The following is a 26,928-nucleotide window of genomic DNA, read 5'->3' as shown; positions in this document are numbered from 1 at the left end:
GAGAACTAGTGAGTGATCTGGGGGTTGGAAGAAAGCTGGGGTTTGGGTTTTTGACGACCTATGACAGGGCCCCTTGGACAGAGGTCTCGGAGGGAGACCAAGCCCAGATGCAGTGACTTATTTGGATCCCTTCATTGGACAGGGAAAGTGCTCCTAGACCAGAGAGTTGCCACAAAGGCAGATTTGGAAAGATCTGTGACCAGAAGCCACATTTTCTGATCCCTTTTGCATTGTCCCCACGATTCTCTTCCTGCCACCGGGCTAAATTTAGAACCCGACACTCTTGGTTTCTACACAGGGGTACCTTTGACTCAGCCTCAGTTAGAAAAGCTTATTGGATGGCACCTTTATGTGTGGATTTCCAAGGTGTTGCCAATCTGAATCCCACCAGTTCTCCTGGAAGATCAAGGTTTAAACAGGTGGAGGAAGAGAAGTAGGAATGACGAGCTGCACACCCAGGGGGATTGCTGTGCTGTGCATCAGGACACTGAGTGCTGTCCCGCTTCGCCTTCTGATTAACAGCGTGACTTTACACAATGGTTCTCAGTAAGAGGTGGTTTTGTCTCCCAGGGAAGGTTTGGTTGTTCTGGAGATGTTTTTGGTTGTCACAGTTGTGAGGATGCTGGTGGCATCCAGTTGAAAGAGGCCAGGGATGCCCTTCGACATCCTGTGAGGCACAGGGAGGTCCCACAGGTCAGTAGTGCTGAAGTAAGACCCTCTGTTTTTGAAAATCACTCATTTTCTCAGGCCTTAATATCTTCCCTTTGAAAGGGGGACATCTAGGCTAGCTCAGTGGCTCTTGATCTTGAAGGTGTTTAAGAATTCCCCAAGATGCTTGTTAAATGAGGCAGTTTTCTGGCCCCGTCTTTAGGGACGCTGTACTTGGTCCACATGGCACACCTTGAGAAATGCTGCACTGGTCAGTTTCTAAGCTCTATCTCGGCCGTTCCATTTTCCAATTTTAAAAATGTGGATGAGCAACAAATGTACTTAGCGTTCCTGCCAAAGCACAGGATAAATATGGAAATAGGAAATGGCAATCTTCCTTAAAATCTCCTCACCTAGGTTGTTCTGGAACAACTGATGTGATGGAACAGCAGGAGACAACACATACACTTCTTTGAATTCAAGCTTTGACCCCCCCCCCCACCCAAGCATCTTCTTTTCAACAGAGGCTCTTTGTAGCATAGGCCTATGTTTATTTGTTTATTGTGGGGTTTGAATCATAGGTTATTTTAGGGAAAGGGCAGGATTGGGTGTGCTGCTACTGTTGGCAAAGCATGACTCCGAGTGTACTCATAGCCACCAATTACTGCACTTTTTCTTTGTGTCAGATACTTACGTGAAATCATTTAGCTTTCCCATTCCAAGGAAGAAATTACTGGTGTCATTTCTCAGATGAGGAGACTAAGGTTCACCGGCATTTGGTAACCTGCTTTGTTAATGAGTGGTAGAGTCCATTGATCAACCTAGGACTGTTTGATTCCCAAACTCATCCTCTGTCTTTATCACTTACTGCTTCTGGTGGGGACTAGGGTGACCCAGAGGGGCAGAGACAGGGAAGCACGAGGCCAGCGGGTGCAAACACTCTTGCACGTGGCCTGACCCCACACACCTCCATCAGCATGTTCTTGGGCTTGCTTTTGCTTGGGATTTATGTACTTACACTGGAGTGAGATGCTTATTTACGTCATCATTCCTTGAGGATCCAAACTTCTCCCCCAACATTAGTATCTTCAAGGAAGATGTTTTTAAACAAATGTTTGTTTTTTCTTTTATAGAGATGCACTTATTTTTCTAAAGCCTCACATCAGAAATACTGATTTAGAATATCTGGGAGAAAGGTTTGGGTAGTTTTTTTGGTTTGGTTTGGTCTATCAGTATCAAAAATTTCATTAGTGAGATCAGTATTCTTTCTTTTGGTTAAGATCTTTTCTCCAGAAGGCCTCAGGTCAAATGCACATGTTACCTGAACACAGTGACACACTGAGTCATTACGTCAGCCGACATGCTGGGAGGGGTGGGGTAAGAGAAAAAGAAACCTGCAATTGGTGAATGGATGTGAAGATACATTTGGGAGAAGTCTATTCATCCTACACATAGCATGGTGGTGAGACGGACTTCAGGTAGATTCTTCAATGGGAGGTGCAAGATAATTATTTAGGGCCCTTGGTACTGAGAAAATAGGATATGGATTTTGGAAAAGCTAAGGTAAATACTAAAGGGGTTGATTAGAGGGAGGTGCCACAAGTGAATTTCTGTTATTTTATTAAAGCAAGTTGATGGCAAAGACACTACAATGTATTTTAAAGGGACTTAACACAAAAAATATAATTATCACATTGACAGTTTATTAGATGCACTAAAAAAAAAAAGGAATAGAAATTACAGCTGATAACATGGTTTTGCCACAAAAGGATAATGGCATGCTTCCCATGTTTTCTCATTGGAATGATCACACTTTTTGCAAAATAAGTGTGTGTTCACAGTTGCAATAGTGTACTTTTCAGCTGAAACAGTAAGTCCTGGGTTTTTGTGATTTTTCCTTCTAATCATCTAGAATCTTTTAACTGATAGTTCGTCTCTATCCTGGAAGATGGCACTTTGCCCATATCTCTAAAGTAGCATTTACCATGTTTTATTGCAATTTATCCACTATGCATTGCCTCACTCATGGTGCAGAAATAAGTACCTAAGGAGCTGAAACTGTGTACCATTCATTTTTGTATATCTACTTGATGGCATGGAGAAAGTATTCTGTACACGTATCAAATAAAAAAAAATGAACAAATATATTTTCTTTCCATATAATCCAAGTCTTGCTTTCATTGACCATAAACTTATTAGAAATAGAAATAAAAATTATTTTCTGCTTGTATAGGAAGAGAATACTATTGATCTGCTGTCACTTTGAAATGAGGACATGGAGTAGGTGATTTACTAGGAGCAGTGATGGAGCAGGAGAGGCCAAACCCCACATTTAACCCAGGTTTATTACAGTCAAACGTATTTCAGACTGGTACCTTGTACTGTTTTTATCGTTACTAGATCTTTAACTTTCATTTACCTCTATTTTTGAGTAATAAAGACAAAAGGTGTTAATTGTAGAAAACAGAACATATAGACATGTGTCTTTGGTCATAAGTATCAGAAACCACCAAGAGCTAATTTAGCCAAGAAAAGACAATTTGTTGAAAGGATATGAGGAAGCTTCCAGAATGGACAAGAGGCCAGAGAATCCGTTTAGAAATAGAACAAGTAGGAATTCATGTAGGTAGAAATTGATTGTGTAGTTCTGGTGCCACTATAGGATTGAATGGGATCTGACATTTTTCTCTGCCAGTGTAACTCAGCTAAAATGTCTTATTGGCTCATTGTGGCCAATGTGCAAGGTTCTTGGCTTATGCTGTTCAGGTGAGGGAAAGGATCTGGCTGAGGAACCTTGATTATTTTCCCATCAAGATACACACATGAAAAAAAAAAAAAGATACCCACAGGAAGAGGAGGTGATTTTCCAAAAGGAAATCGGGGACACTAATGGAGGGCAGGAATGAATGCTGGTAGAGAAAAAAAAAGACAGTTATTTAAACCATAATCATGCCAGCACATGAAGATAGCAGCTGGGATTTTATGTTTCCTTTCTAGACTTCATTCTAATCATAATTATAAGATGAGGACCTTACTATATATAGTTTGATGTTTCACTTTTTCCCACCATTAACCATATTTCTAAAGCATTTTTTCTAATAGTGGCATAAAATTTCATCTTTTGGTTATTCTGTAATACATTGAACTACTCTCTATTTGGGCTGTCTTCAGCTTTCTGCTGCTGTAACACAAAGACAAAGTGATGTGGAACGATATGGGCTTTGATGTCCAGGAGAATTGAGTTTAAATTCCAGCTTTACCATTCTCTAGTCAGGTGCTCCTAGGTACGCCATCACACTTCTGAGTCTCCATTTCCTTAGTACAAAGTGGGGGAACTAAGATACCTTACAAACTTGGGCAGGCCGAGTTTGAAGGGATTGTGGGCTACCCAAGTAGAGTTGGGAGAAGAGCTACAGACTGGAGGTACAGATTTTGCAAAAATCTGTTTTTAGGAGGTGGTTGAAGTCTGAAGAGGAGATGAAATCAGCCAGAAGGAGAAGGTAGAGAGTCAGAAAGACAGGGAGCCAAGGATTCAAAGTGACCTGGGGAACACTCCTATTTAGTGGAAGGGGGAGGGAGAGTGCAAAAGCCACATGATAAAGAACAGATGGTGGAAGGATGAAAGAAGAGGCATGGAAATAGTGTGGAGGAGCCAAAGAAATTGTTTTAGAAAGAGAACAGAGAGGAAATGGCCAGGGAGTCCCAGCAGAAAGAAGGAACAGTTGGGAGTCAAGAACAGAAGAAGAGGAGACCTGGATGTGGCCAAGTGGTGCACTAATGCAAGGCCTGGTTTGGCAACTGGGAGCTGGACCAATCTCCACGGAGTGGAGGGTCAGAAGCTTTAGAAGGATATACAACGATAGTCCAGTGTTTGTATAAAAAAACAAAAAAACATTTCTATCAACAAGGAAGAGGAAAGAATGGAGAGAAGTTATAGGAGATGAAGGGAGGATTTTTCTTTTTGAAGGGTGTAAGAGACTTCAAGTTTCTAGGCTGGTGGAAAGAAGACAGTCAAGAGGGAGGGGATTCAGGCACAGGAAAGAAGGGGAAGTCACTCATTTACGTACTTCTTCATGTATTCATTCACCAAATTAGAATAGAGTAGCTGCTATGCCCTGAGATCCGTTCCATGCACTGAGAGTACAGCAAAGATCGAGGCAGTGTAGGCTGCTGCTTTCAGTGGGGGTGTATTCTGTGAGGAGAAAACAGTTAACCATGATGACAGCCCAATAGCAACACCACAGGAGTAACTCAGAAAGAAAATATTAGGGAGTAAATATATATATATATATATATATATATATATATATATATATACAGAGCATCAAAATAGATCTACTGTTTTGTAATGAGTGGCTGCTTTAGATCAGATGTTCAGATGTGAGGCTAAGGAGGTGATATTTAATTTAATAATTAAGTTAAATGAATATTTAAAGAAGAGCTTTGTACCTCCAGGAAACAAGGGGATTAAAGGAAGGCATGGAAATGTGATCTGAAAGGAAGGTGTAGCCTAGATATTGAAGGGCATTGTGAGTCAAAGTTGTCTTCTTCTTCTTCTTCTTCTTCTTCTTCTTCTTCTTCTTCTTCTTCTTCTTCTTCTTCTTCAAGATTTACTTATTTGAGAGAGAGAGAGACAGAGAGAGAGAGAGCACCTACATGGCACACAGTGGGGTGGGAGGCACAGAGGAAGAGAGACTGGGAGAGAATTCCAAGCAGATTTGCTACTGAATGTGGAGTCTGATGCTGGGCTCAATATCATGACCCTGAGATCATGATCTGAGCTGAAATATTTAACTGGGCCATCCAGGCACCCAAGCCACAGTTTTATTCTAAGTGGGATGAGAAGCCACTGGAAGGGAGTAGTATGACTATATTCATGTCTCAAAAGGACCTCTCTGGCTATGGTGAGAATATAATTTAAAAGGAAGGAGCAGAAGATGGGAGCCAGTTAAGAAGTTATTGCTATAGTCAAAATAAGAGATGATATGGCTTGGACTATGGTGAAGATGTCAGGCAATGGTGGGAATAAGGCTGTATATAGGAATTGAGTCCAGGGACATGCTGGTGGATTGGACATGGAGAAGGGCTCATGGCTACAGCACTTGAGTGGATAGTGGATGATTTTATTGAGATGGAGAAGACTGGGGGCTATGTGCAAATCAAATTAGTTATATGTCAAAGCTGAAATTCAAAAACAACAACAACAACAATGAGCTCTGGACATGATAAAGGAATGATTGATGGGGAAATCACTTGGAGGAACATTTACTGGCTGCCTATCTCTAGCTCTGTGATTGCAGTAGGAGCTCCAGTGCTCCAGTTACTGAAAGCATGTATGGTTTGGAGTAGCCACTCTGGCTGAACTCACTGCTCTCTGTGCTCCTTTGCCCATCATTTTGTTCCCCGGCTCCATACTGTGACTTCTGAGCCACCTGCGTGGTTCTGGAAAATCAAATATCCTTTTTCTGATTTATCATTCAGCTCCCCATCTGAATCTCTGCTCTGCATACTTCCATGATCTCATCGTTAGCCTCAGCTTCAAGATACGCTGTCAGATAGTATCATGATTTCCTTACCTTGTTTTACCAGTACACAGAACTAGACCAAAAGACCTTTGCTATCTAGCATCTCCTGCTGTATGACATCTGGGAAGAGAATTCAGCTGTTTGTAATCTGTTAAACTACTAGGTAAATTCAGCCAATGGTTTACGTATTCTGCTATTGTTACTCTTTTTTTTTTTTTTTTTTTAGAGAGAGAGAGTGTGTGAAGTGGGAGGGGCAGAGAGAGAATCTTAAGCAGGCTCCATGCTCAGCACATGAGCCTGATGTGGGGCTTGGTCTCATGACCCTGAGATTGTGACCTGAGCTGAAATCAAGAGTCGAAAGCTTAACCAAATGAATCACCCAGGTGCCCCTGTTATGTTATTCTTAAGAAAATTCTTCTTTGTTACAAGTACCAGTTTAACCAATTTCTTGTTAGGATTTTTTCAGAAATGTCTGGATAGAAGTGTTTATTAAACCAGCAGACTGAAAAAAAATCAAACTAAACCAAACCAAAAACCGGCAGGCTGACCTCACTGTATTCTAAGCTACCATCTTCTGTTACTTGAACTTCTGAAAAATCTTCTAACTGATCTTTCTCTGTCCAATTCATTCTCATCCAATTCATTCTTCACAATATTGTTGAGATAATTTCTACAAGAAAAACTTGATCCTAGCAGTTTCCTGCTTACTAGGCTTTAGTGGCTCTCCATTATCTTTAGGACAAAGCCTGGTAATCCTTGACAGAGATATTGGGGATCCCCAAATGGCCCAGGTGTGTCCTATGTTTTCCAGTGTCCCTTGCAGTTATTTGGGTCTTAGTGACTAGTTCACAGCAGTGAATGAATGTGTCTCTTTTGGGCCAAAGTATTTAGGAGCCACTGCCATACATACTCATCACCTCTTGTGGTGAGCCTGAAAACTACATCTTGAGATGGCAACATCAAAAGATAATGGGATCCCTGGTGTCTGAATTATTCCGTGGAGAACTGCCCTGAAATGTCATCTGAACTGCTTTGGAATTTACTTGACAGAGAGATAAATTGGTTGAGCCACTGGGCATTAGGGTTCTATTTCTGCAGCACAGCCTAGGCTATTGGATGGCACACATGGTGAGCATAGCCCTGCAGACTCGGACTCCAGCCATCCCTCCAGCTTGTTCAACTGTCAGGCAGGGAGGGAACCTTTCACTTCCCCCAAGGTACCATGCTTCCTTCTGCCTTTCGTCACTTCCCACTTGCAAGGTAATTTCTCCTTTCCCCCTCCTTCTTCCAACAGATAGACTTTGGTTAAATCTTACTCATCCTTCAGGTCACAAGTTAACCAGCACTTCCTTAGGGAAGCCCCTGTAGCTTCCCCTTGTCTTGCTCCTTACACATCATTTCAATTACTTGTGTTTAAACAAACCTGCCAGTCAATGCTGCTAGACCCTAAGCTTGGCCCCTTAGACCTTGTCCTTCTTAGGCACCACTCCTCGCTGGCCCCTACACAGAATCTGGCGTTCTAGTAAGGGCTCCATAAATATTTGTTGAATGATGGAATGATTGAATGAATCAGCAGAAGATAAATAAAGGTGAATAAGATGAAGATTACAATGGGAAAAAAAAGGGAGATGTAACACGCGGGCTTTAGCCTGGACCAAAACTAGGCTTGGCCCTGGTGAGCCATCCTAAGAAGCCATGTAAAGTATCGATTCTAACTGAAACTTCTCTATCTTCTGTGATTCCACCTGAAGTATTTGAGTATAAAGGAAGTCTTTCCTTGTTAGGAATCTCTGGCACCTTTTTCTTGCATGTGGGGTAAGGCCCAACTACCTCAGCAGGGTGTATGAGTCAACTGACTGGGCCCTGCTTTTCCTCATCTCCTCCCACCTCCTCCATCCATCCGCAGGCACCCTCTGCTTCAATCAAAGCAAATGCCTCATCCTCCCCAAAATACGTGTGAAGCTCCCCCCTTGCCACCTAGCCAACTCGTACTTGTATTTTAAGACTCAGCTTAAATGTCGCCTCCTCTGTAAAGACAGTTTTAAATCCCCTAGTCTTAGGCACTCGGCATTTTGGACTTCAATAACGCTGTGTCTTTACGTAGTAGGTAGAGTGTAATTGTTGATTTCTGTGTGTGTCACTCTCATTACGAGGGGAGATCCTCTGAGTAGGGGCGATGTGTAACTCACTCATTTTTAGTTCCCATTACAGTGCGTGGCCAAGAGGGAGGCCCGTGAATGCCTACCGAGTGAACAAATGAACAAAAGAACAGAAACAAGGCTGGGTTATTGCAGTGGACGAGATTTCTACTTTCACTCTTTGTTTTAAAATATTTTCTTGAGTGAGTACACAGGGATGGGAGTGGAAGTGGCATAGGGGAATAATAGCTTCTTTTAAAAATCTATTTTCCACTTTTACGTTTTCTCCTAGGACCAACTAGTTTTCAAAGTGCAACATAATTTGGATGGCAGATTTCAGACTCCACGCGTGTTTATGAATTTATTAACTGGTAGCAAAATCTTTATCCGGAATGTACATACCTTTGATTTTTGATGAATAGAAACTAGTTTTTTTCTAATTACCTGAGAATTAATGTTCTGCATACCTTTAGAAATCCGGGCTTTTCTTTGAAAATTTTTTCCTTTATGGCACATGTAGGCTTAACACTTTTTCTATGTTGAGAGTGGGGAGGAGGGAGTTTTATTTGCTTTCTCTTCTCTTCTAAGTGTTTTTTGGATTGCTTTACTTTTTTATTTTTATTTTTTAATTCTTTGCAAGCATTCAGCCTTGAGCCCTGGAAAATCCCATTTCCCCTTCCCATTCGAGGATATTATTGCAAAAGGATGTTAGGTCTTGACAACTCTCCAAGATTGTGTCACTGGCCCCGTATACTAGATCAATTAAAAAAAAAAAATCCACATATCCTAGTGGATTGACTAGTTGAGGACCTATTGAAATGCTTACCTTAACACCGGGCACTGGGTCTGCTTTGCTCATACCTCATACCCTTATTGGCTATAGATGAACTACTCCCTGACCCTACCCCACATCAGAGGAACTGGGAAGGGTTTGAAAACTAGGTGCTTTGGAAAATTGGAGCAGACTATCTAGGAGCAAATAATGCTTCAAGGCCCACCATATAGCTCAGAATCTCCACAAAGAGTGGCAGGGGCCTGAGGATTTTTGAAGGAGAGAGATTCTTAACCCATTCAGATTGAGCAAGATCACAAGGAAACAAGACATAAAGATGTCAGTAGGCACGGAGGTGGCTGGTTTCAGTTATGTGTGGTCTGGAGCTGTCAAACCAGAGATATACCACTTGAACCTGGCTGAAAGATCCTAACATCATCTCCGGGACTGTCAAGAACAACGTGTATGTGTGTCTATGTGCGTGTGTGTGTGTGTGTATACACATGGTTTTGTACATATGCACCCTCGTCTGCAGGGACGATCATGTTTTGGCCCACAGGTATCAAGTCCTGCTTCCTCTGTCAGGTGACCATGAGTTTCGTGGTACTCAGCAGGCTTTTTGTCTAATGCATTGACACCTTAATGAAAAACAAAAGGTACATTCATCAAAAGAGACAAGATTACTCGAATCATAAATGGAGAACATCAGGGAGGCCAGCAACAATAATAATAATAAATTGCGGCTATTGTCCACAGAAACTTGCTTTTCTAAGGTACTTTTGATAATTGCCTGTCAATGTTTCAGGTTCCACACCCGCTCCTTGAATTGATGGGGTCTATTTATATCACATAAAATTCTTGTATTTGCCTCGTGAAGTGCCTTCCATTCTCAGGCCTGAGTAGGCCGGAGGTTATTTTATTTTTCCAGAAAGGGAAAGTGGCCTTGTTGCATGTGATAACTGTAAGCAGTGCTTTCTGGTTGAAGGCAAGCCAAACAAAGAGACAAATAAACATCAGCCTTAATGGTGAGGCAAAAGGAGCGGACCATAGCTTGGATGGTTCGAGGGCAAGCACGGTGGTGCTCGGCTCCTAACTCGTCTCCGGCAGGTGAGGTGTGGAAGCTTAAATGCAACCTCAGCATGAGGAGCAGCAGAAGGGACTGGAAGAATGGAGACCGTGACAATTGATGTCAGGCATATAGAAGCCTCAGGGGTTATAGTCTGTCTTTATTTAAAGAATGTCCTAATATGAGGGACCGGATTTCATAAAACCACATGCATTGAAAGATACTGAAAGGTCCCATTGGTTCAGTTCTTCTTTAAGTCCTCTCTCCATAGACATAGAAGTGGGGGCGTTGGCTGCACAGGACAATGAGGTGAGGAACCCACCATTGTATTTCCATTGAGGGAGAAAGCACCCATTCCAGACATTCGGGTCCTGGTGGTGTTTGTGTTGCTGTGTGACTGGGGACAGCTAGTTTGTCTGCTGGGGGCCTCAGATTCCTTGTGTGTTCCGTAAGAAAGTTGGGCCAGGTCCTACCCGGCTTGAATATGTATTGTTTCCAATCTTGGAGTCCTTCAGCTTTTGTAGCATCTGATCTCACAGTGGGGATCAGCTGGTGTTGACTAAATGAATAAGCCAACCATCGAGCTTTTCTCTAGGACATAATTTGCCTGTGCAGCAATCTCATTTCAGTGTGTTTGGTGACGGTCTGTCAGAATGACAAGGGTTACCCAGGAGAGTTAGCACCCTCCACAAACGCATACCTTCCTCCTTCTTACTAGGTGTGGGAGGCAGCCTCTAAGATGGGCTCCCATGACTGTGGCCTCCTGGTATTCACGTTCTCATGCAATCCCTTCCTCTTGAGTATGGACTGGACACATTGACTCACTTCTAATGGGTAGGAAATAGCAGAAGTGATGCGTTGTCACTTCTGAGATTGGGTTGCTAAAGCCTGTGATTCTGTTTTGTTCTCTTTCCCCTTCAGAGTCTTTGCTCTGGAGGAAGCCAGCTGCCATGTTCTGAGCTCCTTCTGGAGAGGCCCACAAAGCAGAGAACTGGCGTCTCCAGACTACAGCCAACAGAGACCTGCGGCTGCCCATAGTCATATGAGTGAGCTTGGGGGTGGATCCTTTGCTTGTTCAGCCTTAACAGGACTGCTGCCCTGGTGGACTATTCAGGGGTAGCCTCCTGCGACACTCTGAGCCATTCCCAGATTTCTGACTCATAGGAAGTATGAGAAAATAAATGTTTGCTGTTTTAAACTGGTCAGTTTTGGGGTCTTTTGTCACATGGTATATTAGATGACCAATTATGTTACAAAAAAGCATCTAAGTCCACCAGATAATTTAAAATACATGTAATCTAAATAAAAGATATGACCAATAACGTTATGGACAGTTGGAATAGTAACAATAACCAACTCCCACCTGGAACTTATAATGTGCTCAAACTGATAGGTAGGTATAGACACAAACATATATATATCTATATATACTATTACATACCTACATCCATATTAACCCATTCATTCCTCACAACCATGCTGTAAAGTATATGACGTGACTCCTCCCATTTTACAGATGAAGAAGTAGATTCACAGGAATGTTAAATAAATTGCCCAGGGTCAACACAGCTAGTAAAGGCAGGAAATGGTAGACCAAAAGTTTAAACTCAATTTTCCAGATGGCTTGCTTGTTACTGCCATGCTATACTGTACCCATAAAGGAGATTAGGGGGTACCACAAAATGATGAGGTATGATTACAACCAATATAAAGAATGGGATTTTATAGGGAGCGTGAATTGTGATATGGGAGGTATTAGACACCGTGAGATAGAAGCACAATACAAAAGGTTCCCTGCTGCCGTGGGTTGAAATGTCTATGTTCTTTCAAAATCCATTTTACATTTTGCTAATATTTTGCTAATTGTATGCAATCATCGTTAAAATTGCCGCTGACATTCATTCACACCTTTGATAATCGTCTCGTTACTTACTTGTAAGTCCAGCAAGGTGGACACACTGCATTCTATTCAGTTCAATCTGCCCCCCCCCAGGGATGGAAGTCAGGCTGCAGGGTGAGAGTAGGCTGCAAGGTGTGGGCGGCCTCCTATAGAGGTTTCCAGGCTCCTATTCCACAACTTGGAATCCCAGGAGTTCAACTCAAATGCAGAGTCTCATTTTCAGAGGTGTTACATTTGCATAATTATACCGCTGGCGATAGCTGCAGCTCAGGTAAGTCCAATAAGTTGGTGCCTCTGCACAAATATATACTTGCTCCCTTTTCTCCAGGCCCCCATCATCCTCTTATAACCATTCCGTGGCTTCTGGATCTTTCTCAGGTCTCCTCCCCCCTTTGTATCTCTTGCTGGGAAATAACTGACTCTGTGGTCGTTTCCCTCTGTCCTACCAGTGTGTGCCTTCTGCGGGGACAGAAGGCTGAGCTCAGGCGGTGGAGAAGGGCAGGAGCTTCAGCTGTAGGTGACCTGTTTCTGTCCCATTGGAAGCCAAACAACTGCCACTCCGGCCTCATCTCCCTGCCTTCTTCCTTGCCTCCAATTTTTCTCTCTGTACAGTGGACAGCATATTCACTGAAAACAATTAACTTGGTATTTTTTAAATCTCAAAACAAGGTAAGAATAGGTTAAAAAAAGAAACAAACCAAAAAAAAAAAAAAAAGAAGAAGACAAGCTCAACAGTGCATGCAATGAAAAGTCTCTGTATTTGATCAGCCCTCTGGTTTCCGAGAACCTCTTCCTATAAGCAGCCACATTTACTGGTTTATTGTATATTTTTCAGACATAGTCTATGTATATACATGTATGTATCAGATGTACACACACATATTTTTGATGAAATTTTTCTTGTACAAAGATGTTTTGAATATGTAAGTTTGATCACCACATACAATTTGGAGCATGACCTTTGGAGCATGCTTTCTGTGACTTTCTTTCTTTCTGTGACTATGAACAAATAAATTGTCATCAGTAGACATAGTCATGATAGAAACTAAGTGACTGACACCAACATTGAAAATTTGGTAGCACAGTGAGACTCTTAGAGAAACGAAAACCAGGGTCTTGATCAAACTGTGCCTGAAGCTATACCAGTAAATATTTTTTAATGTTTTAAGCAAATTTGCATTGGGTTTTCTTGGACTTGCAGACAAGTTAAAGCATCCTGATATACCCCCCTCTTTTCCTGCACTGATCTTTTTATATCTGGCTTACTCTTAGCTAATCTCCAAACCTCTTAACTGTTTTCTCTTTAGAGAGGCTTTTTCTGACTCTCCCAGACTAGGTTGGATCTTCCTTTTATCTGTTTTCCTTGCATTAAGGCCTTTTCCTTCTGCATGCTTGTCACAATGGTAATGAAATATGATTTTTAAATATCTCTCTCCCCCAGAGGACTGTAAATTAAATGAAGTCAGGGCTCTATCTGTCTGGTTCACTGCTCTAGCCTCAGGTTCTAGCATGCACTTCACACTTATTAACCACTCAATAATGATTTGTTGGATGTAAAACTGAATGAATGGTAGAATTTATTATAGATAAGTTGTTCATTCCCAACGATTTTTAGATCAAAGTTAACAGTATTCTCATAGACGGAACTACAGCTTTTTATCTCTGGTCAAACTTGGGCAAGATATTCTGAGTCCCCAGGATATTTTACCAGCTGTAATCCAATTTCATTACTGCATCTCTTGGACAGGATGCATGGGTGATGGTTAAGAGCCCCGTTCCACTGCAGGTTGGATTAGAAACCTGGATCTCTCACGTACTGGGTTTCTGGTATCGGACAGGTTAAAGAACCTCTTTCAGCCACAGTTTATCTGTAAAATGAGGATTTTAATGTATGTACCTCCCAGGGTCACCGTGAGGATTAAGTGATGTAATGTACGTAATGCGTGCAATGCACCTATTTCAATAATACCTACTGACATACAGTATTTTCCATCACATAGTAAATATGTTTACATATTACATGACACATGGAGCTACTTGCTATTATTGTTATTATTTAGAGGTGGACCTCAATTTCTAGGGCTGCAAATTGCGATTTCTCTTTACTCCAGGGCTTTGAAGGGCCTTACTTATGAATGATTTAACAGACACAGGATTGACCCAATGCTGGATTTTTTATGACTGGTGCTTGATTCAGATTCTTGCTTAACCCTGTGATTTTGAACAGCTATTGTTGTTCGAGAAAGAAAACGGATTTGAAGGAGTATTTATATTGATTTATTGTTGGTTGTCTGTTGAAATGTAAATAGCCCTGAATGTGCCACTCACTGGGACAGGGCAGTGTTTTCATAATGGACAAAATAGCCTTGTTTCACTTTAATAACCTGCTTGTGGTCAAACCAGTCATGGGATTCTTTAAACCACAGCAGAATGCCTGCTATTGTCATTTGCATATCAATGAGCAGACAACTCTCTGCTGTCCCTATTACAGGGCACTGCCATTTCCTTAACTTGGGGACAGTACTGAGAAGTTGGTTTGCACACACGATGGCCTATCTCTCCCGTACAGACACATGTGCACTGAGCCAGCACAACAGCTGCTGAGACAGTGACGCAACTTATCTATGGTGTATTTGTACAAGTTGTGGGGTTAGAATAGGTTGCCCACCCCCAGTATCTCATAGACATACAGGTGTCTACTTCCTTTACAGAAGTTGCGCTGTGAATAGTCATTTTGGGTTGTCAAAGCTGGATGCTCTAGATGAGGGAAGCTTCCATAAGAATAATAAAGGAAATAAGAACATCAGTTCACAGGAAATCGACTCTCAAATTCAGAGAGCATAAACCCCACACGTTTCCCTTGCTTGTCACCCCCTTCCCACTTCTGCATTTCCTCAGAGTTGGAAAGAGCCCGTCCATTTTACGGATTTGGAAATAAATGGGCAGGTTAATCTCTTGCCTTAAAGGGTCACTGAGGGAGTTGAGGTTGGGCATGGTTTGTGATTCTAGATTGATGGCTGGCGGCCCCTGGGAAGTAAGGACTGCTAACTCAGGGACTGTGTCTTGCCCTAGGCATCAAGTCCTACAGGCTTTTCATAAGCATTTTAGGTGACCTCGAAGGCCACCACTGCAGCATTGAGCAGTGGCTTCCCTGTGGAAGCCTGTTGGGCAGGGATTTATCACTCACACCAGTTCAGAGGGAACGCAGAGCCAGGGCACCCACGTCTCCATAACCTTTCCCACTTGTCAAGGCTGTCCTCCACCCTGTGGAAGACTCAAGTACGGCACATATCCACGTGGTAGTAGATTTCATTTTTAATTGAAAATTGGTTATCAATGTTGTACTCATCCCTTGAAAAATGTGAGGAACACACACACACACACACACACACACACACAGAGGAAATGTCAATGATCCTACTTTTTATCTGCTTGACACTGTTCCAGACCCTATTTAGGGATAAATTCATCTAATTCCTTTCCGCGGCAACATGAGACAGATACTACTATTATCCATTTCTTTCATTGAGCAACTGAGGCAGGAGGAGGCCAGGACTTTGCCCATTCAATAAGGACTCTAAGTGCAAACGCACAGTGCTATCTCTTTCATGCGCACATACCGACTGAAGGCAACAGGTGCTGAGGCCGTTAACCAACTCACCGGCCATTCATTTGTAGAACCTGTAATGGTAAAAAGCAAATTGTATCCTACTCTACAGATACTATCTAGTATATGGTGGAGATATTACCAATAATAATAATAACTCCCATGAACTCAGGGCTTCCGAGGCCAGGCAGGCCAATCTTTTAAGAGCTTTAGAGGTATTATCTTACTTTATCCTCCCAACAGCCCAAGAAGAGAGTTATTTTTTTTTATTATTATCTTTTCTAAGAAGAGAGTTATTATGCTCATTTTAGAGCAACATAGGCTGTATACTTCACCCTAAATCCTACATCTAGGAAGCAGGAGAACAGGGGTTTGAACTCCTGAAGTTGTGTGAAAATTATTAAAGGGTGTGGTGTATCTTGATGGGAAAACTCTAGGAGAGTCCCCAGGAGAATGCTGTGGGCATCTGAGAAGTATTGGCTACGCAGACGCTGAACTTGTCTATTAGATTTCCTCTCCCTCTACCAAAGCTCAGCCTCCTTCTAAGCCCCTCACTGCCACAGCCCGTTGCCACAGCTGCTTGTTTTCCTCTCTAATGTCCCACTTCTTTAAGCACTAGCTGGGGCTGGTTAGCAGATGGCCAATCTGAAGAGGGGCTTCGCAACCACGTACAGTGGGAGCAAATGAGTTAATATGTTCCAGATACTTTCATATCTTTGGCCTAGACTCTAACCAATATAATCACAGTTTATTATCCTTCTTAGGTAACAATCATTCTTTTATTCGTTCAATAAGCATTGAGTGGCTCTGATGGCCTGAGCTCTGTGACAGGATACTGCAATGCCCCATTCATTGGCGTGACTTTAACGGTGGGAGCCTTAGGCACCTTGGCAGGCAGGCTTTTTGGCTCTTCTGAAGTCACATTAACTCAATGGCCATTGACTCTGCTTATCTGAAGGGCTGGTCTCACTGGCACCACATTTGAAAAAAGTGACAGAGTTTGATTCCATTGTGGAAAAAAAAAAAAAGGAAAAAGAAAGAAAATGGCTTGTCTGGGGTTAGATGAATTCTTTTAGATATGGAAGGTGCCGTTTTCTGACCTGGGACATAAAACAATATGAAATGTAACTTAGCTGACATGAAATCCAGCTTCAAAAGAGAAGTTTACATTAGTTTCCATGATGGGATTGGGATAATGTCTTCATAATTTTCTTTCTTTCTTTTTTTTTTTTTTGGTCAGTTTGCTTAAATAACTAGGTTATCTTTTGCCCATTTCTAAGCCATTCTAGAGACCTTTTCTTTGATGAGACCTTGCCACTGCTGCACTATGTTGTTATAATTATTATTAGTTTTTTTCTGATAAAACTGTTTATTTTTAAAATTTTTAAATTTCATACACAATGACCATCATCTGTAACCACTTTGTTGGGAGCCCTTCCTGACTCTCCAACAGCCAATTTGGGGTGACGTGAACAGGTCAGGGGACCCAGAGCTCCAACGGGCAGGATTTTTAGATCTAATGAAGACTCTGTCAGGCCTGATTTGGATCTAGATAATGAGGGTCTGATTGAATTTGCCATCTTCATAGCATCACAAGGTCTTTGGGGTCAGTAAGCGATTCCCTTTATTTTTCTGCACAGAGACAAGGAGGAGGTTGAGTTGTCAGAGCATTTGTGTGTCACGCGTTGTCAGGAGTCACGCGCTGGGGGGATGACTTGCGAGGTCATCTTAGATAGGCTGTTTAATCTTTTTGTGTTTTCGTTTCTCCATCTGCGAAGGCGTGATAACACATGCTGGGCTTCTAAGAAAAGTGCTATTAGGAAGGTTAGGGTAGGTGTGCTACTTGAGAGGCTTTAGCAAAAACCTTTGCATCACTGTTTGCTAGAGAGATTGTAATCTGGAGGCGGTCTAGCAACTTGACAGCAAGGGACCTTGAGTCAAAGTCCCCACCAGGGAAATATCAGACCTAAGGGAAGGGAGGGTCATCCCTGATATTTCATGCATCTGCAGGTGACTTCTGGCATGGATGGTGCTGGAGTTTTTCCATGGGAAAAACTGAAATTCTGAGAATGTCATTCAAAAGTCCAAATTAAACGTACAATTTTTAAAAAGGCAAATTCTTATGAGCTCAGCTCCACAATTATAAATCACCAATAACACGTTGGCAGCTGCAATCTGCTGCTTTGGGGGGACGTTGGTGCTGGAAACAGCCCCAGAGCAGCTTTGCATACATGACTCCAACAACGGCCAGAGTGTTGTTTGTTAGTCCTTGAAAATATGGAGGTTGGCGTGCTTTGGCTTTTGAGGTTCTCTGTGATGATCTCGGTTGCCCTACATTTCCCAGACCAGGTATGCTTTTATAAACATACACAGACCCAATAGTATTTATTTTTGGAATGTTAAAGCTGTTTTAGTAAACACCTTAATAAGCCCCCTGGATGAAAATACATCTGAATTTAGAGAACACCTTTGTTTCCATAACTTCCAGTTCCTCTACTTTAAAACACCAGTGTGAGTCTCTTCGGACATACGAGCCAAACTCAGGGGAACCTCTTATTTATTGCCATGTTCTTACTTACTTACTTCTTCTCCTCCTCCCTCCCCCCTGCTGAAACTCCTGGATTGAGACCTGTTGCTTTCATCTGCGTGGATTTCCCACTGGCAGGCCCCCAACTCTCAGATCATCCTAATTCCCCTAAGGGAATCACCAGATGCTCAGTGTGTGACCAATGTGCAGTGGGCTGTTGGGCTCTGCCCCGGCCTGCCCACGTGGCCTGGCAAAAATGTAAACAAGAGACGCTGCGACTCTGCCCCAGACAAAGGCAGGAAGTGTTGCTCCTTCCCCACGCAGCTGGAGCTTGTAGGAGGTGGACTCTCTCACCCAACGGTTCCAGGGCGTCAAGCTGTGGTGTCTGAACCATGAGGGTTCTGCTGGGTGAAAAACCACCTTCTAAGAGCTTGGCCATTTGTCACTCTGGGTTACTCCACAGACTTTAAAAATTCTCAGCAACTTCACATCCTGCAGCATCATGGGGAAATAGTTATGTGGTCAAACTTTAAAGCAATAGTTACAAATGAGAGCGGGTGCTTTCAGGGTGGTCTTGGCCGGAGACTGACTGACCTCTGCCTCTGAAACTAATAATATATGATGTTAATTAATTGAATTTAAATAATAAATAAATAAAATAAATACAAATTAAAAAAATAAAACCATGAGTAACTGAAAAAAAAAACTTAAAAAACAAAAGTTGTATATGTAATGCTGATAATTCTGAAGACATGTCCAGTTTAATTAAAATAATCTCATATTAGGTTTAAGATCAAATATTCCCCTGGATGGCTCGGTGAGTTAAATGGCCGACTCTTGATTTTGGCTCAGGTCATGATCTCCGGGTCCTGGGATCAAGCCCTTCAACCTTGGATTCCACACTCCGGAGGGAGTCTGCTTAGGACTCTCTCTGCCCACCCCTCCTCCCCCCATAGTAAGTAAATAAATCTTTAAAAAAAAAACAAATCAAGGGACTGGGTGGCTCAGTCAGTTGAGCATCTGCCTTTGGCTCAGGTCATGATCCCAGGGTTCTGGGATCGAGCCCCACTTTGGGCTCCCTGCTCATCAAGGAGCCTGCTTCTCCCTCTGCCCTTCTCCTTGCTTCTGCTCTCTGGTTTTCCCTATCTCTCTGTTAAATAAATAAATAAAATATTTAAAAGAAAAAAAAAGCAACAGTTACATTCACTGGGCATTATTTGTAACAGCCAAAACCTAAAATGGATCTAAATGTCCAATAAGGAGGCTTTGGTTAAGTAAATCATGATCTGAATTTGTATGTCTCTTTTTCTGCCAGATGTATCTATTTCCACAATTTTAAATTAGGGTCACTTATTCTAGATTGTAGACATTCTGGAGAGCTTGATGGAAACTATCAGCCATCTCCCCAGAAAAATACTTACACGCTCAACATTTTCATATAATACAGGGGATTTCAACATAAACTTGTCTACCACTTATTTAAAGGTTAGGGACACTTAATAAACAGGAGAAATAATATTTAACAATTCTGATATAGGGAATAGTGGAATAAGCAGGTAATAAAAAACTAAAATCTCATTTTTGTTTAAACTTTTGTTTTGTTTTGTTTGTTCTGTTTTTTTTGGGGGGGGAAGGATAAGACTTTTTTTTGACCCTCTTAGGATCCCTGGCTCGGTCTGAAAATTAAATCAACATAGACAGATTACCAAGAGAAAAGCTCACACGTTTATTTAATGTAAGTTTTATGTGGCATGAGAGACTTCTAAAGGAAATGAAGATCCAAAGAAACAATTAGACCGGAGTATTTTATGCTAAGGGTGATGAAGAGTGTGCAGTTGCAGAGTAATGTGCTAAGTTAAGAAGTATGAGGTCAGATCAGTGTAGTAAACTGGGGAAAACGTAGCAAGGCCTGTTTGTTTGGATTCTTCTTGATGTCCCTTTGCCTCCTCAGATAAGGCACTCCTCTCCTCTGAGTGTAGGGAGGCTATCTCTCACGTGGGGATTTTATGATCTGTTTCAGGCCAAAAAAAGTGAAGGGGAAAAGGTCAGAGTGACCTTCCTGCTTCTGCTGTTTTCTCAAACTTCTTTAGCTTAAAATATTTAATTTGCCAAGATGCCATAGTTTGGGGTAAAATGTTTGGATCCCCATCACAGGTAACTGAACTTGAAGATGCTGACAATAGCTTCTCTGGGGGAAGATATCATAGTCTCTCTGTGTGCTTATTTGTATCTTTCAACTCTTCTAGAACTATACACAGATTGTTTTTATAAGAAGAAATATGCCATCCGAGTTTATTAAAAAAAAAAAAAGCTGTAATTAGTTTTGGCAAGTATGTTAGGAACCTAAAGACATTTTTAGCAAGCCTCTTTATTTACTAAATGATGAAATGCTAGGATGAAGGGATGTTTGGATGAAGGAACACTATTTCTGAATGAGATTTCATTAGGGCCAAATAAAAAGGTACCATATTGACAAACTTCTTTTCAATATGAAGTACACATTTTAAGATTCAAGTGAAACAGAGCCAATTAAAAAAATGCCAGGACCACACTCTGGGACCAAGAAAAGTCAGGCCATAAGTAACCTTTAGCTTAACATCAACAGCATTTCCACTCCTGGGATGGCCTTTAGGATACCTCTGGTAACTCTGTGTCCTGAGAAACTACGAGTCTGATATTCCTAATTCTTTCATCGTAGGAGGCAGACTAGTTCTTTGCAGACCTAACTTTCTCAATTTGAAGGTAAAGTTTGCATATCTTTTTTTCTTAGATTTTATTTATTTATTTGAGAGAGAGAGAGAGAGAGAGAGCAAGTGCGCAAGGTGGAGGGAATGACAGAGGGAGAGAGAGAAGCAGGCTCCCTGCTGAGCAGAGAGTCCAGTGAGGCTGGATCCTAGGACCCTGAGATCATGACCTGAGCCAAAGGCAGGAAGGCAGATGGCTAACCAACTGAGCCATCCAGGTGCCCAGAAGTTTGTGTGTCTTCTATTGGCAAATATCTTTAAGGAAAGAGAAGTTAATCAGGGGCCTGCAGAGATATCCACTTGGCATCCATGTCCCCTTTCTTGGGTAACACCACCATCTCTGTGTGGGGAAGCCCCTTCTTCTACTCCCCATTGCCATGGCTTTTGTGAGGCAGGCATCACCCTACCATCCCCATGATGAACATGTGACTCAGACCTGATCAATTTAGAGTGTTCTCTCTTTATCTGAGGCCACACAGAGTGGTCCCATAGTGGGCATAAGGGTCGCATCAGTGAGAGGCAAAGAGGGAGGTGTTGAGAGAGATTTCTCCAATCAAGACTTCTCAGCTGGAAGAATGTAAGCCTGGAACTGTCGTGGAAGAAGCCTGTAGAAGAATGGAGACAAACAGCACAGCAGAGCCCCAAGATGGGAGAAAGCAGAAGGGGTGGGGAGTCAGGGATCATCAAAGCCTGAGGCTTCAGCTGAGCCCCCAGATTCATGTGAGCCTGAACCCAACTTGCCATTGGAGTTTTCAACTGGGTGTGGCAATAATTTTCCTTTTTTGTTTAAGCCAGTTTGTGTTGGGTTTGCCTTACAACCAGTTGGGTCCTGATTAATATACTCATTTAATAATAACGCCTGTTGAGTACTTCTCAAGTCACAGACCTTGGGTAATCCTTTATGTGCATTCTCTAATTCCTGCATTAGTTCTTTTTAAGAAGGGAAACTGAGACTCAGAAAGGGCAAGTAACCCGCACAAGATCCCTCAGCAAGTATAATAAATCTATATTCAAACCCAGATATTTCTAAAACCCTATGCTCTTCCTTAGCATACTATTAACTGAGCAGTGGTACTTGAAGAAAGTTAGGCCTGATGGCTGCTGGACGGTTCTTTTTTTTTTTTTTAAGATTTATTTATTTATTCATGAGAGACACATACACATACACATACACACACACACAGAGGCAGAGACAGGCAGAGGGAGAAGCAGGCTCCATGCAGGGAGCCCGACTCAGGACTCGATCCCAGCACCCCAGGATCACAACCTGAGCCAAAGGCAGACACTCAACCGCTGAGCCACCCAGGTATCCCTGGATGGTTCATTTTTAATTACAACTTACAAAGGGAAACCCTGAGGATAATAAATGAGTACTTAGGAAGTATGGCCAAATTTAGAGGTTATACTTTCTTCACCTTTGGTTTCTTTGTCAGTGGCTCCTGTTATCATTTTGTTTTGTTTTCTGACTCCCCAGCAGTGCTTAACAGAAGAATCTCAACCGTGTTCATTTTATAGTTGAAGAGTCTGGGGGAGACCTGTTGACCCTGTGCATACACAACGACTGCTCCAGGGCTTGCTTCAGCTACAAATGAGCAGATGTGGAGAAAAGCCACGAGTCCTTTGAAAACCAAGGAGGAGCCACAGGCCACTTTGGGGTATGTTGTTATAAACTAGGGTGGGCTCTCTTCTCATGAATAAAATAAAAATAAGGAGATTTATCAGTTCTGCATTGCTCCATTCTCAGGAGAGTTCTTTCTTCAAGTTTGAAGAAGACAAGGTAAACACAGGCCTGGGAAGCCCCGAGCATGGTTTGGACACTGGCTCTGAGGTTCACGCTGTACTCATAACATCCTGTTCTTCTCTGCTGGCTTGTGATGTGGTAGATAGAGGTCCCTCCACAGGCTGTTAACAGCTGAGTTCATTTTTCGTAAAAGATACTGCTTGGTGAGACTGCGGAAATGGGCCACTCCTGCCCCCCCTTGTCACTCTTACGGTTAAGGATGGGTACTCCCAGTTGCTCTGAGAATACACTTTCCCTCTGCTCTAAAATTAGGTCTTTCATTCCTTGGGGATATTTGGCAAACTTAAATTTACTTGAAGCCCAGAGGGTATTAGTGAGTGGTAAAAAAAAAGTCTCAAAAGAAAAAAAAGTCGTTTATATATTGTAGGAGAAATAGGCTCTGTTGAACTTTGCAGCTATGGTCAGGAAAGGAAGCGTAGCTGTTGGAGAAAGGTGTGATGATAACCTGCTATTGAGGAAAAAGAGTGTGAGTGAAGTCTTCTGCGATCCTAGGGACTGGGATTTATGACTTCTCATCCACGTTTTCTGTAGGAGGCTGGAGGGCCGAGAGATGACTTCTTGTGGGATATGTTTATCAGCTTCCAAGGAATTTGTGTTTAAAAATCACACCTACAGTGAAGACACAAATGGAATTAAAAAAAAAAATAATATGTCACTTCTGTGGTCAGGGAGCTGACCCCAAAGAAGCTCATTGCACTTGGAGATTCTAAAGGCATAACTAAAATAGCAGTGACTTCTGCTGGTCGACTACAAAGAAAGGTGTTTCCCTTCTGTCTTCTCCACTGAGTTGCAGAGTCACTGATTTGCCATCCAGGAGACAGACAACAACAGTGGGCTGGGTGTTTGAATGGCTTTCGTTAGAGAGCATAATGTACATTCTGTGATGGTGCTTCTCTTGGGCCAGTTCCACAACCTGCCTAGTCACAGGAATCGCGAAGGTGCTTTACAAAGGATAGATGGGTCCTTTGGCAAACTCAGACCTACTAAATAAAAATGCATAAGATCAAGCCCTGGCCACCTATAATTTTATCTAAGTGATTCTTATAATGGACCAGGGAACCACCCCTCCCGTCTTCCTTCACTGGGACAAATTCATCAGATTAGCAATTCACCATTTGAGACCCCTAGACATGACTGACAGGACAGCTCAGCCTTCAGCTGGGGGCAGAGACCAGGGACAGAAGGTGGAGATTAGCAGAACGTGGCAGAAGCAAGACCAGGATGGCAGGTGGCAAGAAGGTGTCCTATAGGAAATGCCAGTGTGGGCTGAAGAGGATTCTTGGTATGGTTGTCTGCATGCTTTCAAAGATTGCTTTGTTAAAAGAATGGAGAGTGGCAAAGCCCTCTTGGCCTCTTTCAAGTGAAAACACAAATCTTGCATCTGTTTATAGTGTTCACCACTTTTGTGCTGTTCTTCAAAGTAAGAAATCAGAAGTATCTATTGAAACCTCATTCCTTTCAAACAGAGCCATGAGAGGAAATCTAAACACACATGCTTCAATGTAACAGGCATATATATGTTGTGAGTTTGGCCTCCCTTTCCGCTTAGGAGAGCACATCCCATGCTCATTTACTCATTCGATCATTTAATTAGCCATCAGTTATTGAGCAAAGGCAATAGGTTGAACAAAGGCAAAATGGCCTGGTGGGTCCATAGAAGTCTATGCAATTTGCTATCATAACGTGAGAGGGAGAGGTAGTGGAACGCGATGTGGTGTTGGCAGCACCCGAATCATACAGGGTCTTAAACGTTTCTACGTCTGTTCTAAGGAAAAGAACCTGGCACAACCCCAACACCTGAATTTAGAAGCACACGGCAGAAGAGAACAAAGGCTGCTCGAAGGCTTGGATGAGTATGCATCAACTCTTGCTCTCCTTACCTCCCTTCCTTGGGCTTGTAGGAATCTACCTCTCGGATAATCTGGGCATATTGACCTGGCAACTCACAACTTTTAGAGAACTGCTAGATTTTTTTTTCCACAGCTGCAGAATATGTTTTGTTTTGTTTTTGTTTTTGTTTTTGTTTTTTTTAAATGAAAACCACTTCTAGCTTCAATTTTAAAATGCCTTAATTTGAGAGACCATTAGTCATGAAGGTGTTTCCATAGCAAATGCCTGTGGGATGTCCTAGCTTCGTTGGCAATAGTTCAAGGGAACTTATATCATTAAATTGGGACAAGGCCTGGCATGATGGCAAGGAAATTCATGGCTCCGTTCCCATAGCATGAGGCCTCCATTTAAGGGCAAGGTAGAGGAAAGGCAAAGAGCACTGAAGAGAAGTGCTGGAATGAAAACAAGTAACAAAAAGGAAAGATAAAAATGCAAATCCCAGTTCAGAGTGAATAATAGGAATGCAAATGGTGCTGCTAAAATAGGAAGGAACATTACTTTTCAAAAAGGCAAAGCAAAAGAAAATTGTAGTAGCTAAAGCATTTTGCAGGGTAAAATTGTACACTGTGTATGCCTCTCAGAAGCAAAGCCACCTACTCTAATTTTTCCCAGCACGATGCTGTGAATTTAGTGAGTCATTTTATGAAGGTTTACTACAAAGCTCCAATCTGCTTTTTTTTTTTTAATTAAAAAAAATTTTTTTTATAATACATTAGGATTAAATCCTTCTTTTGCCAGTGGATGCTTACTAATGCTCCCATTTTATAGCCAAATTTCTCACCTGGGCTACAAAAACACACTTTTCGAAAAATTAATAAGTTTACAGAATGATCTCCAGAACTTGTTAAGTCAAAAAAATATTGTGATGTAAAGAAGTGCTTATGGCATCCTCCTCTTTATCTAAGAAGGTCATCTGAATATAAATTTGGTTATATTAAAAAAAAAAAACCAATAACCTCGCAGGAAAAAGTTTTTTATGGGGGAGGAGGAAATGAAGTGGAGAGGATAGAATTCCAAATTGGATGTCATTGAATGTATTCTGTTTTTGAATTCAAAAACATGTAAATATTTAATGTGATTATAAAACAAAATTAATCATGAGACAAAACAATCTCTCAAAATTGAGAGCAAAATGACACAAGGGAACCTGAGCCTCAAATGAGAGGCCTAATTACAGAGAGGAATTATTTCAGGTGACAAAGTAATTTATCTATAGGTATATGCTAAGCAAAAGAAATTGCCAAAGAATTTGTAAGCGGTTTTTCTTAATTTTGTTGTTGGTGATAGTAGTGTTACTGTTTTGGCTTCTTTAGTTTCCTTCCTTCTTCCTTTCTTCCTTCCTTCTTTCCTTCTATTCTTTTTTTTTTTTTTTTTTTTGGGACTGATGTATGTACTATGGGATAAAACAAATGAGAAATTATGTTCATGTTGGAAGTTAGGATTTGGGGAATGGAAGAAGGTAATTCAAATATAAGATCAAGGATGTTAAGAAAAAACTCTGTAGTCTTGACTTTATAATTGTCAACTGAAATGTGTTATAATATAAGAAAGTACAGGTTTTCTAGGTCTACTCACTGCAAAGACCTGGAAACAGTGACACAAGCTCAGTAAAAATGAACATGTTCATTAACCAGGCTCAAAACCCAGACTGTGGTCTCTCAATACCATTCCCTCCTGAAAAGAAATAGAGTTCCTCGGGAAAGAACTGATTCTAGATCTGGGGCAGGAAATGTTTAACAAGGAGCCTGGAATAATTTATCCTATGGAAGAGCAGGGAAGCTATTTTGGGGTTATGTCTAAAACACTCTGGAGCCAACTAGGAAAGGCTTTCTGTCGCCAAAGATAGGACAATTTGAGCATCAATAAAATAATCACTGCAGTGACTTAAAACACATCTATTATGCTTAATCCTACGGAGATTCTAAAACATACACACACAGAGCAAAAAAAATCCCCCCAAACCCCAAAACCATTGGTTGTCTTTGGAGGACATTAGGTAACCAACTCAAAAATTTGAAAGCTAATAAATGAAGAGAAAGAATCAAACATTTATCCTGTCTTTTCTGTACATACCATTCCACGGGGTAACCAATGGGAAAATAGTTTCTGATTCGAATCAGCAAAATGAAAATGAAACTATTAGACAATTGGAAAACGTGAGTACTGATTTGGTTAGTTAGTATTATACTTACTGTTAATTATATTTATTATGATAATGAATTGTCATTATGTTTATGACAAAGTTTTTATTCCGAAAATACATAGTATATATTTCACATACATGCATATCTAATAATATATTATGTATAA

General features: G+C 41.6%; 1 long non-coding RNA gene across 3 annotated transcripts in view; it reads left to right on the top strand.

Moving 5' to 3' along the window:
- Positions 1-26,928, top strand: part of LOC144282304 (uncharacterized) — an 80,880-nt gene that overhangs the window by 25,075 nt on the left and 28,877 nt on the right. Inside the window, exon 2 of one of the 3 annotated variants that reach the window (XR_013350698.1) lies at positions 22,443-22,582. This is a non-coding gene — a long non-coding RNA (uncharacterized LOC144282304). Of the gene's footprint in view, positions 1-22,442; positions 22,583-26,637; positions 26,790-26,928 lie in introns of those variants that run through there. The other 2 variants (XR_013350697.1, XR_013350699.1) reach the window with 2 other exon arrangements.

The sequence above is a fragment of the Canis aureus genome, chromosome 13 (genome assembly GCF_053574225.1).
Source record: "Canis aureus isolate CA01 chromosome 13, VMU_Caureus_v.1.0, whole genome shotgun sequence".
NCBI classification, from domain to species: domain Eukaryota; kingdom Metazoa; phylum Chordata; class Mammalia; order Carnivora; family Canidae; genus Canis; species Canis aureus.
Note: the sequence above shows the minus strand (reverse complement) of the source record. Positions and strands in the feature narration are given on the sequence as shown.